The following is a 16,596-nucleotide window of genomic DNA, read 5'->3' on the forward strand; positions in this document are numbered from 1 at the left end:
TTGTGAAGCTCTGATCTAGAGAGCAATGTGCGCATTTTTCTGGACTCTTTCCCCCATTGCTATAGGACCCCTCAAAGCTTCCGGAGACTTAAAAGTTGTGAGGATGCCTGAGTCTTCCATTCCCACTCTGCTGGGAAACATAAATAATATAACTGGTGTTCGAAAGATGGGTCACTTGGGATCTGTTTAATATTCCATGGGCAGTGCATCCATAAACCAGGAGTGTGTGACTGGAAGGACACCTCCACAGCCTGTCACTTCTTATACACATCCTTTAAGCAGCCACTGCCTGCTGCTGTTGGACAGACGGTACTGGATGAAACAGACTTTGGGTCTGACCCAGTCTGGTGGAAGTTATGAAAAGTAGGACAGAAGTTATTGGTCAGTTACCAGAAATTCATGCGTGATGGTTTTTTTTGAGGCATCAAAACCTCTGAATGTGTCTGAGAGGAACTCTGGGTTGGCCAGGGCATGACAGAAGACCTGAAAATGAATAAATAACGCATTGGGAAGGGTTAGGCCGGCCGTCATAGTTGGTGATTCGATTACTAGAAATGTAGATAGCAGGGTGGCTGGTGGACGTGAGGACCGCCTGGTAACTTGCCTACCTGGTGCGAAGGTGGCGGACCTCACGCGTCACCTAGATAGGATTTTAGACAGTGCTGGGGAGGAGCCGGCTGTTGTGGTACATGTGGGCACCAACGACATAGGAAAATGTGGGAGGGAGGTTCTGGAATCCAAATTTAGGCCCTTAGGTAGGAAGCTGAAATCCAGAACCTCCAGGGTAGCATTCTCTGAAATGCTCCCTGTTCCACGCGCAGGTCACCAGAGGCAGGCAGAGCTCCGGAGTCTCAATGCGTGGATGAGACGATGGTGCAAGGAAGAGGGATTCAGTTTTGTTAGGAACTGGGGAACCTTTTGGGGAAGGGGGAGTCTCTTCCGAAGGGATGGGCTGCACCTTAACCAGGGTGGAACCAGACTGCTGGCGCTAACCTTTAAAAAGGAGATAGAGCAGCTTTTAAACTAGAACAAAGGGGAAAGCCGACAGTCGCTCAGCAGCACATGGTTCGGAGAGAGGTATCTTTAAAGGATACTAATGATGCATTAGAATTAGGGCATCCCGACAGTGAGGTTCCAATAATTAGAAAAGTAGTCCAAGTGCCTGTAACTAAAAACTCACCTGAGTTAAAAAATTCTAACTTATCCCTGTCAATTAAAAAGCAGAATAAAAATACAAACAAAAAACAAACTTTGAAGTGTTTGTATGCTAATGCCAGAAGTCTAAGAAGTAAGATGAGAGAATTAGAATGTGTAGCAGTGAATGATGACATAGACTTAATTGGCATCTCAGAGACATGGTGGAAAGAGGATAACCAATGGGACAGTGCTATACCGGGGTACAAATTATATCGCAATGACAGAGAGGAGCAGTCGGGAGGAGGTGTGGTGCTTTATGTCCGGGATGGCATAGAGTCCAACAGGATAAACATCCTGCATGAGACTAAATACAAAATTGAATCTTTATGGGTAGAAATCCCTTGTGTATCAGGGAAGACTACAGTGATAGGGGTATACTACCGTCCACCTGGTCAAGATGGTGAGACAGACAGTGAAATGCTAAGAGAAATTAGGGAAGCTAACCAAATTGGTAGTGCAGTAAGAATGGGAGAATTCAATTACCCCAATATAGACTGGGTAAATGTATCAACGGGACATGCTAGAGAGATAACGTTCCTGGATGGAATAAATGATAGCTTCATGGAGCAATTGGTTCAGGAACCGATGAGAGAGGGAGCAATTTTAGATCTAATTCTCAGTGGAACACAGGATTTGGTGAGAGGTAACAGTGATGGGGCCGCTTGGAAATAGTGATCATAATATGATCAAGTTTGAATTAATGACTGGAAGGGGGACAATAAGCAAATCCATTGCTCTCGAGCTAATCTTTCAAAAGAGAAACTTTGATATAATGAGAAAAATAGTTAGCCAAAAATCTTCATTCATAAATTGGAAGAAGGATCCAACAGAAAAAAATAGGATAATGCATAAGCTTTGGCAAGTTAAATGTAAGACATTGATAAGACAGGCTAAGAGAGAATTTGAAAATAAGTTGGCCATAGAGGCAAAAACTCAGAAAGCCTGTGAGGGAGTCAGTTGGACCATTAGATGATTGAGGGGTTAAAGGGACACTTAGAGAAGATAAGGCCATCGCAGAAAGATTAAAATTATTTCTTTGCTTCTGTGTTTACTGAAGAGGATTTTGGGGAGGTACCCGTACTGGAGAAGGTTTTCATGGGTAATGATTCAGATGAACTGAACCAAATAACAGTGAACCTAGAAGATGTGGTAGGCCTGATTGACAAACTGAAGAGTAGTAAATCACCTGGACCAGATGGTATACACCCCAGGGTTCTGAAGGAACTAAAAAAATTTCAGACCTAATAGTAAAAATTTGTAACCTGTCATTAAAATCATCCATTGTACCTGAACACTGGAGGGTGGCTAATGTAACCCCGAGATTTAAAAAGGGCTCCAGGGGCGATCGAGAAACTACAGACCGGTTAGCCTGACTTTAGTGCCAGGAAAAATAGTGGAAAGTGTTCTAAATATCAAAATCACAGAACATATAGAAAGACATGGTTTAATGGAACAAAGTCAGCATGGCTTTATCCAGAGCAAGTCTTGCCTCACAAATCTGCTTCACTTTTTTGAAGGAGTTAATAAACATGTGGATAAAGGTGAACCGGCAGATGTAGTGTACTTGGATTTTCAGAAGGCATTTGACAAAGTTCCTCATGAGAGGCTTCTAGGAAAAGTAAAAAGTCATGGGATAGGTGGCGATGTCCTTTCGTGGATTGCAAACTGGCTAAAAGACAGGAAACAGAGAGTAGGATTAAATGGACAATTTTCTCAGTGGAAGGGAGTGGACAGTGGAGTGCCTCAGGGATCTGTATTGGGACCCTTACTTTCAATATATTTATAAATGATCTGGAAAGAAATATGACGAGTGAGGAAATCAAATTTGCAGATATAAAATTGTTCAGAGTAGTTAAATCACAAGCAGATTGTGATAAATTGCAGGAAGATCTTGTGAGACTGGAAAATTGGGCATCGAAATGGCAGATGAAATTTAATGTGGATAAGTGCAAGGTGATGCATATAGGGAAAAATAACCCATGCTATAATTACACAATGTTGGGTTCCATATTAGGTGCCACAACCCAAGAAAGAGATCTAGGTGTCATAGTGGATAACACATTGAAATTGTCGGCTCAGTGTGCTGCGGCAGTCAAAAAAGCAAACAGAATGTTGGGAATTATTAGGAAGGGAATGATGAATAAAACGGAAAATGTCATAATGCCTCTGTATCGCTCCATGGTGAGACCGCACCTTGAATACTGTGTACAATTCTGGTCACCGCATCTCAAAAAAGATATAGTTGCGATGGAGAAGGTACAGAGAAGGGCTACCAAAATGATAAAGGGGATGGAACAGCTCCCCTATGAGGAAAGACTAAAGAGGTTAGGACTTTTCAGCTTGGAGAAGAGACGGCTGAGGGGGGATATGATAGAGGTGTTTAAAATCATGAGAGGTCTAGGGAGAGGACTCAAGATGGCCGCCAGGTAAAGACGCGGGGAGAAACAACCTCTTACGGCATTTTTCTTGAAACTTTTGAATTTCTTCCAAACCATGCCTCACACGAAACGCAAAGCTGAGAGGGGTAATGACGAGTTCACCCCCCAGTGACCATCTACAGCCACGTATTGAAGGCTTCTTCACAGCAGACACAACCATAACGCCGAGAAGTGCAGTCGCTGAAGGGAGACCAGTGGAGCGGGACCTCTCCCTTTTGACTATGGACAGTACTCTAAGCCCCGGCACTCCGGACAGGCCCGTTCCCATAGGCCAAATGATGCTGAGGGTCGAGGAAGTGACTGCACCTTCCCCTGTTGATACACAGGGGACAACAGAAGAACTGCAGCAAAATCGGGAGACCCTGGGAGTGAACCCAGGGATCCAAATTGCCCTCGAACGACAACAACATATCAGCGCAAAGATTGGGTTAGATACCCCAGGAACATCAACACAAGGTAGGGGAACGGGCACAAGTGGGCACTGGGTAGCCAGAGATGTTGGAAACTGATCTGGTGAAATTTACAGCACTACCCATAACAATGGAAGGTATTTGTGGTGCACTCTCTGACTAAGCTGTCGCAGGTTACAACAGATACAAAAAACCAAGTGTTAATAAATACCAATCTATTATCTACCTATAATCAAAAGTTGGAAGAAATGGACAAGAGACTTATAGATACAGAAACAATTACTCAAAATTTAATTAAGTCAGACCAAATGGTAAACAGAAGACTGGAACGTCTTGTGAATGCTTCAAGAATGTGTAATTTAAGGGTATTAAATTTCCCTGTGATCAGGTTTTATTTATTTATTTATTTTTATTTATTTAACTTTTTTATATACCAACATTCAAGACGGTGGTCCCATCATGCTGGTTCACAAGAACAGGGGTGTAATTATAATAAACTTTACCATTTAAACATTTAAACAATTACCATTTAAACAATAGTGCAGAAAAGCAGTTACATATAACAAGGAAAACAATAACTTGGAATGAGAAGGGAAATGAAGATCAGATAGTTATATATAAGTATAAATAACATTGTAAGAGGTGGCTATTAACGCTAATGCTAGCGGAGCGTGTTGAAAGAAGGAAGTTAGATGGAATTGGAGTTAGGAAAGGCCTGCGTGAACAGCCACGTCTTGAGTCTTTTCTTGAATGTTGAGATGTTGGGTTCCATTCTAAGATCCGGGGGAATGGAGTTCCATAATGTTGGACCGGCTGTGGAGAATGCCCGATCTCTGAGCGTGATGGAATTATTCAAGACCTATATGTTAAGACCTATATTCAAGACCTATATTCAAGACCTATATGTTAAAAGTATTAAATATTCCTGAGTCTGCACTTCCTCTGATAATGAAGATTTATTACCGGGGAAAATGAAGAAAGAGAACAACCTGCTCAATTGGATATTTCCGAAATCTTGGAACTTTCTAATGAAACAGAAATTATTCAGAGGAGACCGGTCTTAGTGACGTTTGCATTTATATCAGAGCGTAATAACGTCCTAAAAATGTTCTTTCATAATAGGCAACATCTGTTTTATGGTCAAAAGGTCTGGGTTGAGACAAAAAAGTTTTCTTGGGTTAAGATCTGATGTATTAAAATTAGGAGCGAAATTTGCTTTACGATATCCATGCAAATGTGCTATATATTACAATGATGTTAACTATGCCTTCTTTGAAATAGATCAGTTGAGAGCATTTCTGGAAGCTCACACCCAGAGATAGTACACATGTGAGTTTGTATATATAGTAGGTTATGCCAATTACCTGGTGACCTGAATTATGCTAAAATATATCATTCTTTGATTTTGCTCCTGTATTACTAGTCCTCCCCATATTTCCTATATTTTTGGTACAAAGAGTAAATTGTTATACTTTATTTCTTATTTTTGGATTTACATTCAGAATTGTACTGTATTTCCATAGCAAGTTGTATGCTTGTTATATTATGTTAAAAATTTGGAAAAGAAAAAAAAAAATCATGAGAGGTCTAGAACGGGTAGATGTGAATCAGTTATTTACTCTTTCGGATAGTAGAAAGACTAGGGGGCACTCCATGAAGTTAGCATGGGGCACATTTAAAACTAATCGGAGAAAGTTCTTTTTTACTCAACGCACAATTAAACTCTGGAATTTGTTGCCAGAGGATGTGGTTAGTGCAGTTAGTGTAGCCGTGTTTAAAAAAGGATTGGATAAGTTCTTGGAGAAGTCCATTACCTGCTATTAAGTTCACTTAGAGAATAGCCACTGCCATTAGCAATGGTAACATGGAATAGACTTAGTTTTTGGGTACTTGCCAGGTTCTTGTGGCCTGGATTGGCCTCTGTTGGAAACAGGATGCTGGGCTTGATGGACCCTTGGTCTGACCCAGTATGGCATCTTCTGTTCTTATTGTTTGGGTTTCCTTTGATTTTTGTCTTCATATTCTGGGGTCAGTCATTGAGAGGTAAAGATGTACAGTCGGATGATTCTGCTGTGAAATTTGGTCTGCATTATCCTATTAAAGTCTGTGGGGGAAGCAAAGTCCAACAGAGCAAAGCAATTTAGGAATGGGACAAGGAAGGAGCAGAATCGATTGTTTCAGCACTTTGATTCCAGTCTGCTTAGGCATGAGTTGCATGGATTGACTTCATCATATTTAGGGTAAAAGTAAAACGAAGAGCACTTTGAACAGATGGTGACAACCCCTTTGGAAAAAAGTTAGAGTAAAAAATATTGTATTATTGAAAACGAATGACCCAAATGAAACGAATGAGCAGCTGGTCCAAGTAGGGCAAAACAGGAAACTGAACCAAACCGAACATTTTTTTCTGTGGGCGCCTCTCTTGAACGGTGATGAATTGCAGATAGCAATGTCAGGTATCTATGATGGCCCCTACTCAAAATTAAGCTGAAGCTTTATATAAGGGCTGTTTATAGGCCAAATCTACATTCCTACTTTACATGATCCATTAACCAGTAAATCTCAAAGCATAAGCTCAAGAAAGAGGCTGAAGCACGTGCTTGGCTACCACCTTGCCGATTTTTCTTCCAGGTCACGGACCTGGAATCTTTTTTTCACCATTGCAGCTGGAGTGGAAGGTGGAGGCCACCACTGACCCTGACCTGGTTCCCTTTTATTTAGAAAATTATTACTGGACTTCTGTCACACCAGACTGCATATACGGGAGCTGAGAGGAATTTCCTAGCTTATAGGATTGAGTCTGTTTTGGTTTTTTTTTTTGCTATTAAAAACCTGAGCAGGGCCGATATGGGTTGGTGGTCACTAGGCACTTGTAACAGGTATGGCATGAGAGTACATCCATCCTCTGTGGGGTGCCTCCCCTTCCGGGCATGCAACCATCGCCACCTGAATATAGAATCTTGGTGCGGGGTAACGCTAAAGGGATCCCAGCGGTGAAGCCAAGAAATGGTGTTTGGTGTCTCTCCGACACTGCAGGCTCCTGATAACCTGGCACAAAGCCCGTGATTTTGTATGCAGGCAAGAACGTAGCATCAGTCTTCTGGAGGGCATTTAAATATAACTAGTCATTGCTAATAAAAGTCTTGTGTGCTTGCTGCAAGGTCCTGCGGTTTATAGAGGCATGCGCTGCTCCCCTTACATGGGAGTCACACGGGTGCATGTTTCATGCTTTTCATATCTCGTCTCTCTTACAATCTGTAATTGGGAGCTCCCCGCTTGTTTTTAGAAATGGACGTTAATTTCCATATTATGATCTGAATTCTTGCTGGTGATCCTGGTTTCAGCTTGGGCTGTTAGAGGATCCTATGTGCTGAAAGGCAGAAATAATGCAGACATGCGGAAGAAAGTCGGGTGATGGCCGGAGTCCTGCCGGCCATCCTGGCACCAGCACTGCTCACCACCCCCAACCCCCCTTCCTAGCTCCTACCCGTGTGACGTGGGGAGGAGGAAGCGAGGCTGACGTCTCTTCACCACAGAGCACAAACGGAGGGAGGGGCTGACCTTCCCTTGTGAGTTACTAATTTAAATAATCACTCCATGATTAGTGACTTGCTACCCAAAAAATACCCTGATCTTTCCATCACTGCTCCCACGCACTGCAGTGAAAAAGCAGAAATATTAAAGGGCTGCTTTTTCATGATGCAACTTTGGATTGTAACCAAATGCAAATGACTTCCTCTTCCAAGCGGCTGACGTGTGCCACGTTGCACGGACATGTGGCTGTGCATGTGTGCCGCTATTCGGCCCGTTTCTTCAGCAGCACACATGGAAGACCGCCGTTTACATACGTGACATGCTGCAAATGTAAATTATGCATGCCGTTCCCGAGCTGGATCCCCAGGATGCCCTTCCTTGTGCACAGCTGTGTGCTTTCTCGTGGGGCATGGGATTCTGGCGCTTCTGAAGCTGCTCTCCCACCCTGGCACCAAGGAGGCTGACATGAAGCAGCTTCCCCAGGGCCCTAGCCTGCGGACTCCGGCCTGCATTTAGGAATAGCCGGAGCGGCTGAAGGGAAACCCTGCTCTTCCGTGCTTTAGGGGGCTGTTTGTCAATGCCACCTCCAAAAAGGGCACTGCAGTGGCACGCTGGACCCCAGCCCCACACGCTGACCTCCAGTCCGCCCTTCCACCCCCTTCAAATCTTCTATCTTCAAGATATTTTGCTGTACACCGCTTAGACGGGCAGCGCTCTGCCCAAAATAAAATAAATAAGATGCTCCTTAGCTCTGTCTTGTCCTTCTTCCTCCCTCCCAATCCTATGTTTTAGTGGCATTTGGTCTTTTTGCTTGTCTTAAGGTCGGGGTGATAACGTTTTGGCACAGACAGCAGATTTTATCCAGAGAGGGGTAGTCGGCACAACCCTATGCTCGTCGTCTTTACAATGTTTAGTGATCCCCTTCTAGAAGCATCTTGATTGCCTTTAGGGAGGGATGCCCTGTACAACCAGTGCCTCGGCCATGCTGGGAGGAAGAATTCCTCGTGTATGGAGTGGGATTTTCAGAAATGCAGTTGGGGGGGGGTTTCCGTATCTTCAAAGTGAACCTGCAGAGGATCGGCTGCTGGTGGAGACGGGATGCTGGACTTGCTGGGCCACGGCTCTGACCCACGTGGCACTTTGAGCAGTAAGAGTAATGCTGGAGTAGCTCCTGGCTGTCCTGAGGGCCGCCTGGTGGGTGTTCTGCAGGCATTTGGGGGGATTTTCCTTCTTCTGCCACTTAGAGCTGGTGCCGTTTTGCTAACTTGATTTCCGACTGCCTGGATCCTGTCTTTATAGTTAATTATTTACAAGGCAAATCGACGTTTGTCGCGTTAGAGGTGTCTGTGTGAAGGGGAAACTTAAGCCGGGACCAGCTCCCTTGCTGGAGACCTGGCGTTTAATTTTTAATTCTGCTTTTATTTTCTGTAGTAAGGGACTTGGTGTGGGCTGGGTTACACAGCTTGTGCATAGGCTACAATCTGTTTCTTACAGGGGCGAATTTGATTCTATTTTTGATCTGTCCTAATTTATTCAATAAGTCATTTTTAAGAGCAGGGATAGGAGACTATAAGATTGCAAAATTGTCATCTGTGCCGTTGGTCGAGAATTCGCTGACCCGAACCCCAACCCTTCACTAACTGAGCAGACAATAAGCATTCTGCTACTGCCCCTGCAGCCACCCCCGCTAAGCTCCATCATACCCAGTATCCGGTCTCTGATGGTGACCAGTGCGACTCGCAGCTACCCAGAAGATCCCAAAATGTAGGTCTACAGCTGTAGGCATAGGTTTAGGCACCGCTGGACTCTCTAAGTGACCAGAAGCTGTGAAACACACTCCACTTTGGCAACTCTCACCCGGTGTGTCACCATCTTTCCTGGCCGCCTGCTGCTCCTCCATGTCCTCCGCCTGGGCTTGAAAACGCTGCTAGCCCGAGCAGCATGGAAAGGGGGCCTGCATGTGCGCAGGAATGAGGAGAGCCCATACCTCAGTCAGAAGGTACCAGCAGTATCGCTCCCAGAGTAAGAGGGGGAACCTCTGGAGATCTGCATCAGCCCCTGCAGTTAATGGCGCCTTTCTTTCTTGGGGCCACAGAGGCTGGAGGAGGCGTGGCGGCAGCAGCAGCCTCCTGCTTTGATGGGGGTGGGGAGGGAAAGATTGCAAGCGGAAAGCTCCTGCTAATTCACTACAATCTCGGGGCACCTGGCAATCAAAAGCTTCCAAGTACAGAAAGCAGAGAATATTTTTGTATCCTTTTCAGGTTTAATTATTGGGTCTGTGTGTCTGCTGTTTTTGAATTATTTTATTGGTACCCAAAATGTTTTTGTGATTTTTAATTATTGGATGTTTTATTCATCAGCTGTTTTGAAGTGTATCTTTATTAGTACGGTTGTACTACTATTTTTTTTTTAATTCTTTTTTTTTTTTATAGGCCTAGTGATGTTTGTTTTTCCATTGTTGTACTGCATACAGAGTCCAGCTTGTTTCCAGTTCAGTTTTTGTCTGCATGTTTCTATTTATACTTTATTCTGTGTTAGGTGAGGATCTGTCTGTGTTCTGCATGTCTCCAAGGCAAGGTATTCTGCTAGCATGTAGAGATTCTAGCAGCCTGGCTTGTTGTGTTTTCCTAATAGGTGTTTTGGTATTTAGAACTTGTATAATATTTTCAGTGTTGCCTTTCATAGTTGGGGTTGTTACTGTTTTGAGTGCTAGCAGTTAGTGCTGTTCTGGTATGGGAGGTTTACTATTTATTTGATTTATATTCCACCTAATTTCTGTTCAGAGAGTACTTTTATCTTTCCCCTGTGTCAGGCTTTTTTTTTTTTTTTTTTAAGAATAAGTGATTTTGTTATTTCCACCGTAGATTGTAATGAGCAGTATGTCACAGGTACGTCACAATGGAGGGGAAAGGTTGAGAACCACTGTTCTACGTGGTACAAATTTGACATCTTTCTGCTATTTGTAATGCAAAATTACTGTTTTGTAATTTTAACAGATTGAATATGGCATGTGCAAATGTTTGGACACTGTTCTAGCTGGTTCATTACTTTTTTTTTTTTTAATGATTTTAAGTTAAGGCCCAGAAGATTGATGGCCTTCAGTTAGATGAAGACAATTTCACTGTTGAACAAATACTTTGACCTCTCTAACCTCTCAGGTTGTAATTGTGTTCTGGTTTACTTTCAACAACCATGGACTCATCTAAGCAGCAGCAAATGAAGATAATTCACTCTTACAAAGCAGGGGAAGACTATATATCCCTCTAAACTCTTCCAGCTAGAAATTTCAACTGTCAGATGTTAGAAATGGAAGGTACACGGAATTGTGGAAGTTGAGGAAAGATCCACGAAAATCTCAGCTAGAACCGCCCTAAAGATAGTCAGATCTGGAAAGCAGAAACCGCAAATCTCTGCAAATGACCTGCTGAAAAGCTTAGCTGACACTGGACTAGTTGTGCACTGTACGGCACTGCTTACATAACCATGATCTGCATGGGAGAGCTGTCAGAAGCAAACCCCTCTACAACCTCATCACAAAAGTCCTTGAGTAAAGAAAGCACAACAAAACCTTGATCAGTCTGAATCTTTTTAGAACAAACTGCTTTGGACTCATGCAACAGATCGGCTACAATCACACCAGATACAGTCGGGTTTAGAGAGAAGAGAGTGAAGCGTTAGGGGGTGGTAGCTCTGTTGTGTTTTTGGGGTTCTGTGGCAGCCAGTCAGTGGCACAGGAAACAATGTGCGGGTGGAAAGAAGAATGGATTCTGCCATATCCTGGAAGCTAATGTCCGGCAGTCTGTGGAAAAAGCTGAAAAGAGGTTGGATACGTCGGCAAGTCAACGATTTGAAACGCACCTCAAAAGCGACTGTGAAAAACTTACAGGAAAGAAAGATGAAGGTTTCGGAATGGCCTTCAGAGCCCCAAGAGCTGAATATTACTGACAAGCTAAGTGGAGATCTCAAACACACAGTGAATGCAGAGAGAGCTAAGAGTTATTTCTGAGCTAGACATGATCTGCAAGGCAGAATGAGAGAAACCTTCCAAAACCAAGAACAGAGACTCTTAGCTGGCCGCAGGCTGTGTTTTGGAAGCTGGAAAGGAGGTGCCACAAAGGACCAAGGCTGCAGAAATGTTTGCAGGTGCCATGTTCACGGTTTTTATTATTTTTCAGCCTGCTAAAATAGGTAAATGGTAATCTTTTGTATCATGTAGAAGTTGTAAGCTTGTTCACTTACAGTCATTGAAATGTACAATGTAACCAGCGTGCCTAACCTTTTGCATACAACTACATTTCTTGTTAATCCCTTCAGGACTAGGGATGACTGTCCCCTAATCTACCATCGGGAACTTGTGCAAATCTCTTTAAACCCCACTATGCTAGTCACCTTCACCACGTCCTCGGGCAACAGATTCCACAGCTTGATAGTGTACTTGGGGGGGGGGGGGGGGGGAAGTACTTCCTCTGATTTTGTTTTGTTTTAAATCTGCTGGTTGTTAGTATCATGGGCTGTCCTCTTGTTTTAGTATTATTTGAAAGGGTAAACAACCCAGTCATGTCCCCTCTCTTTTCTGAGCTGAAGAGCCCTCACCTGCGTAGCCTCTCATCAGAGGAGAGCCCTTCCATCTACTTTATCATTTTCGTTGCCATTCTCTGCTCCTTTTCCAGTTCTGCTCTGTCTATTTTGAGATGAGACAACCAGAATATGATATGCACGGTGTGGTTGCACCATCAATTTGATCGCCACAGGGCGATATATCATCTTCCCTTGTATTCTCCATCCCTTTTCAGATGATTCCCAGCATTTTGTGTAGGGTGTGCTAAGAACAGATGATGTGAGTGGTGTCTGGAAGTTCTAGGTGTTATCTAAGTGTAACGGGGATTGTATGTGCATAGAGCACTATCTGCCTGCATTGAGAAACGTGTTGTAGGCCTTGCTATAGCCAGGGATTGGCACCGGAGAGTATCGGGCCCTTTGTATGTGGAAGAATAATTACGGAGTACTGCTGTGTGCCTGCCCGTTCAGCAGCTGCATGCTGAAATAAGAAACACGTCGACATCTTAATAGAGCACTCCCTGAGATGTAAAGGATTTGAATAACCCAGAGCAGCCCTATTTATAGATTGATGAGCATGGCAGATGTATCGGGGGGGTTGCATGGCATGCTGCTCAATGCATTATTAACAAGCCTAATAATAAAGGTGGGGGTGGAGCTCGTCCCTGCATCAATCACTGACCTCCCAGCCAGGCCCCCTTCTGCCCTGAGCTCCGGGAAGGGTTATCAGCGCTGGGCAGAAGCTGATGGAAAGGTTGCGTTAATCTTCTCCCACCATGCTCCCAAGCTTCAGCTTCTCATCATGCTTAAACCTCCCCAATCTCTTGGGGATCACTGAGGTGATTGTCTGCATCTCAGGAGCTCGTATCACAGCAGCCAGCATGAGCTGTGCGTAATGATGGAGCACCGGCTGTGAACACAGCACTGTACTAGATAAAGCCCATGATCATGATGGGTGGGTTTAGTGCTAACAGAATAAATAACAGTAGAAAGAGCCCATCCAGTCTGCCTAGATGAGATTCTTGCACGCTGGTTGCATCTGGATACCGTATCTACCCAAGCACCAGTTCTCCTTCCCCTGTCCCAGTGCTGACCTCCGCTTTCTCATTCACTTCATCCAAAACCCAGATCCCCCATCCATGTGTTAGCATCAAGCTTTCTAACAACCCTGGTCTAAAACATCTGACCTCCCCATGCCATTGAAGTATGGGGGTTAACCATGGTCACTTCATGCAGATTAAAAGCTCCCTCCCAGAGGGTCCTAACCACCGCCCCATGGCCCGTGTTGCCCTCAGTGGTTGCTTCTGCTCTCCCTTTGCTTTGTGAAAGGAAGATCCTTGGTCTTCATCCCAGACCTTCAAGTTTTACTGTTTTGGCTTCCACCAACTTTGGGATGGGGGAGGCATTCCAGGTACCTACCATCTTTTCCATGAAAAAATATTTCCAGACATGGGTTGAGTCCTAGCCCCTGACCCCTAGTCTTTCCAGCAAAAGGTTTATTTCTGGAGACCCCACCTGCAAAAGGATAGAAACAGGATGGAGCCGGTCCAGCGGGAGGTCACTAAAATGGCCAGTGGTCTTTGTTCTAAAGCATATGGGGAAGGACTTAAAGATCTAATCATGTACTCCCTAGAGGAAAGGCGAGATCGTGGAGCTATGACAGAGACCTTCCATGCACAGGAGCTGAGCCTCTTTCAATGGAAAGCAGGATCTAGAACGAGGATAAAAGGAGGTAGGCTCAGGAGTAATCTTAGGCAATATTTCTTTAGAGAGGGTGGTGGGTGCATGAAACGGCCTCCCAGTGGCGGTGGTGGAGACAAGGACAGGCTCTGAATTCAAGACCGCAGGGGATCTCTAAGGAAGTGATGGGAATTGTAAAGCTAAATGAATTGGGCAGATTGGATGGGCCATGTGGTCTTTTTCTGCTGTCATATTTCTATTAATAGCTTTTTAGAAATAAACTGTTAAGGGCTTGAAAGCTAAAATTGGTATTGGCTGGCCAGTGTTACAGGAGACTGCCTCGTTCTCCCTAGAGCCAGAGAGGAGAACAGAGCAGATCCTGTTAGTCTGCTCCCCATTCACTGCGCCCCAGAAGCTTTGTCGAGGGGCAGCCAGAGGTCACTTTACAAAAGTCATTTAGAGAGATAACTTACCAGTTATTCTGTAAATAAAGTCCAAAGGTGGGGAAAATGATAAATCTAAAGCAAACCAACCTCCCAAGAAATAAATACTCAGTGGGAATAATTAAAAAAAACCAAAAAAACATTTGGGAGCGAGATATTTGTTGCAGTAAGCTTGGCTGCAACTGCTGTTACTTGTCCATTTGTGTATAATCCTAGCTCTATCTGCAAGTGCTCAGAAATGTTTACTTCACAGTTTAACTTTTTAAATATGTAAATAAGTGCACCTTTTTCTTTCAAGCTCTCCTAGGCTTGCAGTGAAGACCTCCTGTCCATTGAAATGCCAGCACATTCAGCGAGGTCGCAGGGTGCCCCATGTGGTCTGCGTTTTGGAAGTCGATGCTTCCTGCTTCAAAGTCGCATTTGTAATGCAGCATAATCGGCCAACTTGAGGCTCGTGAGCTTCCCGATATGGCTCTCTTCACGGTGCTCGCAAAGTCTTGTGTCGCTGGCAGGCCAAAGCTTATACAGCAATGGACCAGCAGCTGAGCTTCCGCCAATGCATAGCTTGCTCCCAAATATTGAATTTTGCATCAACCACTATTTTTGGTATTTTCTGTAACTATTCCTGCTGAATATTTATTTCTTGGATTGTTTTTTTTTTTGGAGGGTTTGTTTAACTTTGGATTTAACTAATAAGTTATCCATCTAAAGGGCAAGTTTTGCAATATTTGGCTATTTATCTGGCTAAATGTTAGCTAGTTAAGTCATTTTCTGGCTATAATTTAGCTGGGCATTCCGGAGGCGTTTCTAGGAGAGGGTTAAGTTATCCAGCTTTAGAGCAGGTCAGTTGTTCTGGCATTGTCTAGATGTCTTCAAAGATATCTGGGTAAGCACCACCTGTCAATTCGTTTTTAAAAAGTCAGTTGCAGGCCAGCAGCCTGATTCACCCCCTCCCCCTTCAGTTTGTCCAAATTGGCGTCAAGGGCTCCCACAGCCCCACTGGCTCCGGGAGAGAGGAGGGATAAGTGGAGCACCTCGGATTGGGTCTGCTCGGCTTTTTTGTGGAGGAGCTAGAAGGAAAAGTTTGCCTCTTTGTGAGTGACGCTAAGATCTGCCACTCATTGGAGCAAGTAGAGAGAATGAGACGAGGTCTAGGAAAACTCAAGCAGTAGTTAAAGACTTAGCAACTAGGATTGAATGTGAACAGCCATGCATCGGAGGTAAAGCAATCCCAAGGCTGGTGGGTGAGAGAGTGATGTGCATGGACCAGGAGCGAGAACGCCGGATGATGCCTTGTACCTACCCCCAGCCCAGCTGCAACATGAAAGGGAGCCTTGTACCACTGCCCCGCACTGCAGCTCAATGTCAACGTGGAGCCTGTGCCACGTCCCTCAAGCTCTTTACAGCTGTTGCTGCCCATTCGTGGGTGGGTGGGTGGTCTTTAACCAAAGAGAGCCTGGAAGGGTCACCCTGTGTCAGTGTTGGGTGTATGGTGTAAACCTTGATGTGGCTGAAAGGTACAAAATGCAGCCACGAGTCTTTCAAGGTGACTATTCCATGGTCTAAGTGTCTGAGAGGGATCTGGAGAAAAGATTCAGTTCTGCTAATGGCTTATTCCTGTTTTCTGGACTGTGGCTGTTCGTATCCTTTTATGGAAGCCTGGGGCTGCCTGGTTGTTTCTGACTCTGGCTCCATTGGGCTCCTGTTAGCATTGTTTAGCTTAGGTCCACCTGGATCCTGCATTGTTCCTAGTGCAGTGCAAGATAACTGTGTTCGTTTTTAATTCAGCCCAGATGTTGCACACAGATGCTGAAATTTCAAGGCTACAGCAGGCCCTTCTGAAAGTTTATGGCCCAGTGGATGCCTCCACCTGCCAGGAACCCCTAAGGTTGTTAGTGCCTGGACAGAATGGCAGCCTTCAGGCAAGGCTTGCTTTCAGTGGCCACCTTCTCTTTTGGGCTTGCCTGCTTGCTAGGGCGTGCAGTAAGATTGATTGATTGATTGATTTATTATTTTTATATACTGACATTCGATCTCAATCGAGATTTCACACGGGTTTACATTCAGGTACTGTAGGTATTTCTCTATCCCCAGAGGGCTTACAAACCTGAGGCAATGGAGGGTAAAGTGACTTGCGCAAGGTCACAAGGAGCCACAGCGGGACTCGAACCCTGGTCTCCTGGTTCATAGCCACTGCTCTAACCACTAGGCTATATTGCCCTCTTATTTTTTTTTTTCCCTATTTCGTCATGTTTTAGTGCTTGCTAAACCATGGAAGTAACACCAAATGCAGACTCTTTTGGTTTTATTAATTTGAAAGTAACTCCAGCGCCAGCG

General features: G+C 44.4%; 1 protein-coding gene across 1 annotated transcript in view; it reads left to right on the top strand.

The window, feature by feature from the left end:
- Positions 1–16,596, top strand: part of RASSF5 (Ras association domain family member 5) — a 59,845-nt gene that overhangs the window by 23,994 nt on the left and 19,255 nt on the right. The gene's annotated exons all lie outside the window — the stretch shown is intronic.

The sequence above is a fragment of the Rhinatrema bivittatum genome, chromosome 12 (assembly GCF_901001135.1).
Source record: "Rhinatrema bivittatum chromosome 12, aRhiBiv1.1, whole genome shotgun sequence".
Classification (NCBI taxonomy): Eukaryota; Metazoa; Chordata; class Amphibia; order Gymnophiona; family Rhinatrematidae; genus Rhinatrema; species Rhinatrema bivittatum.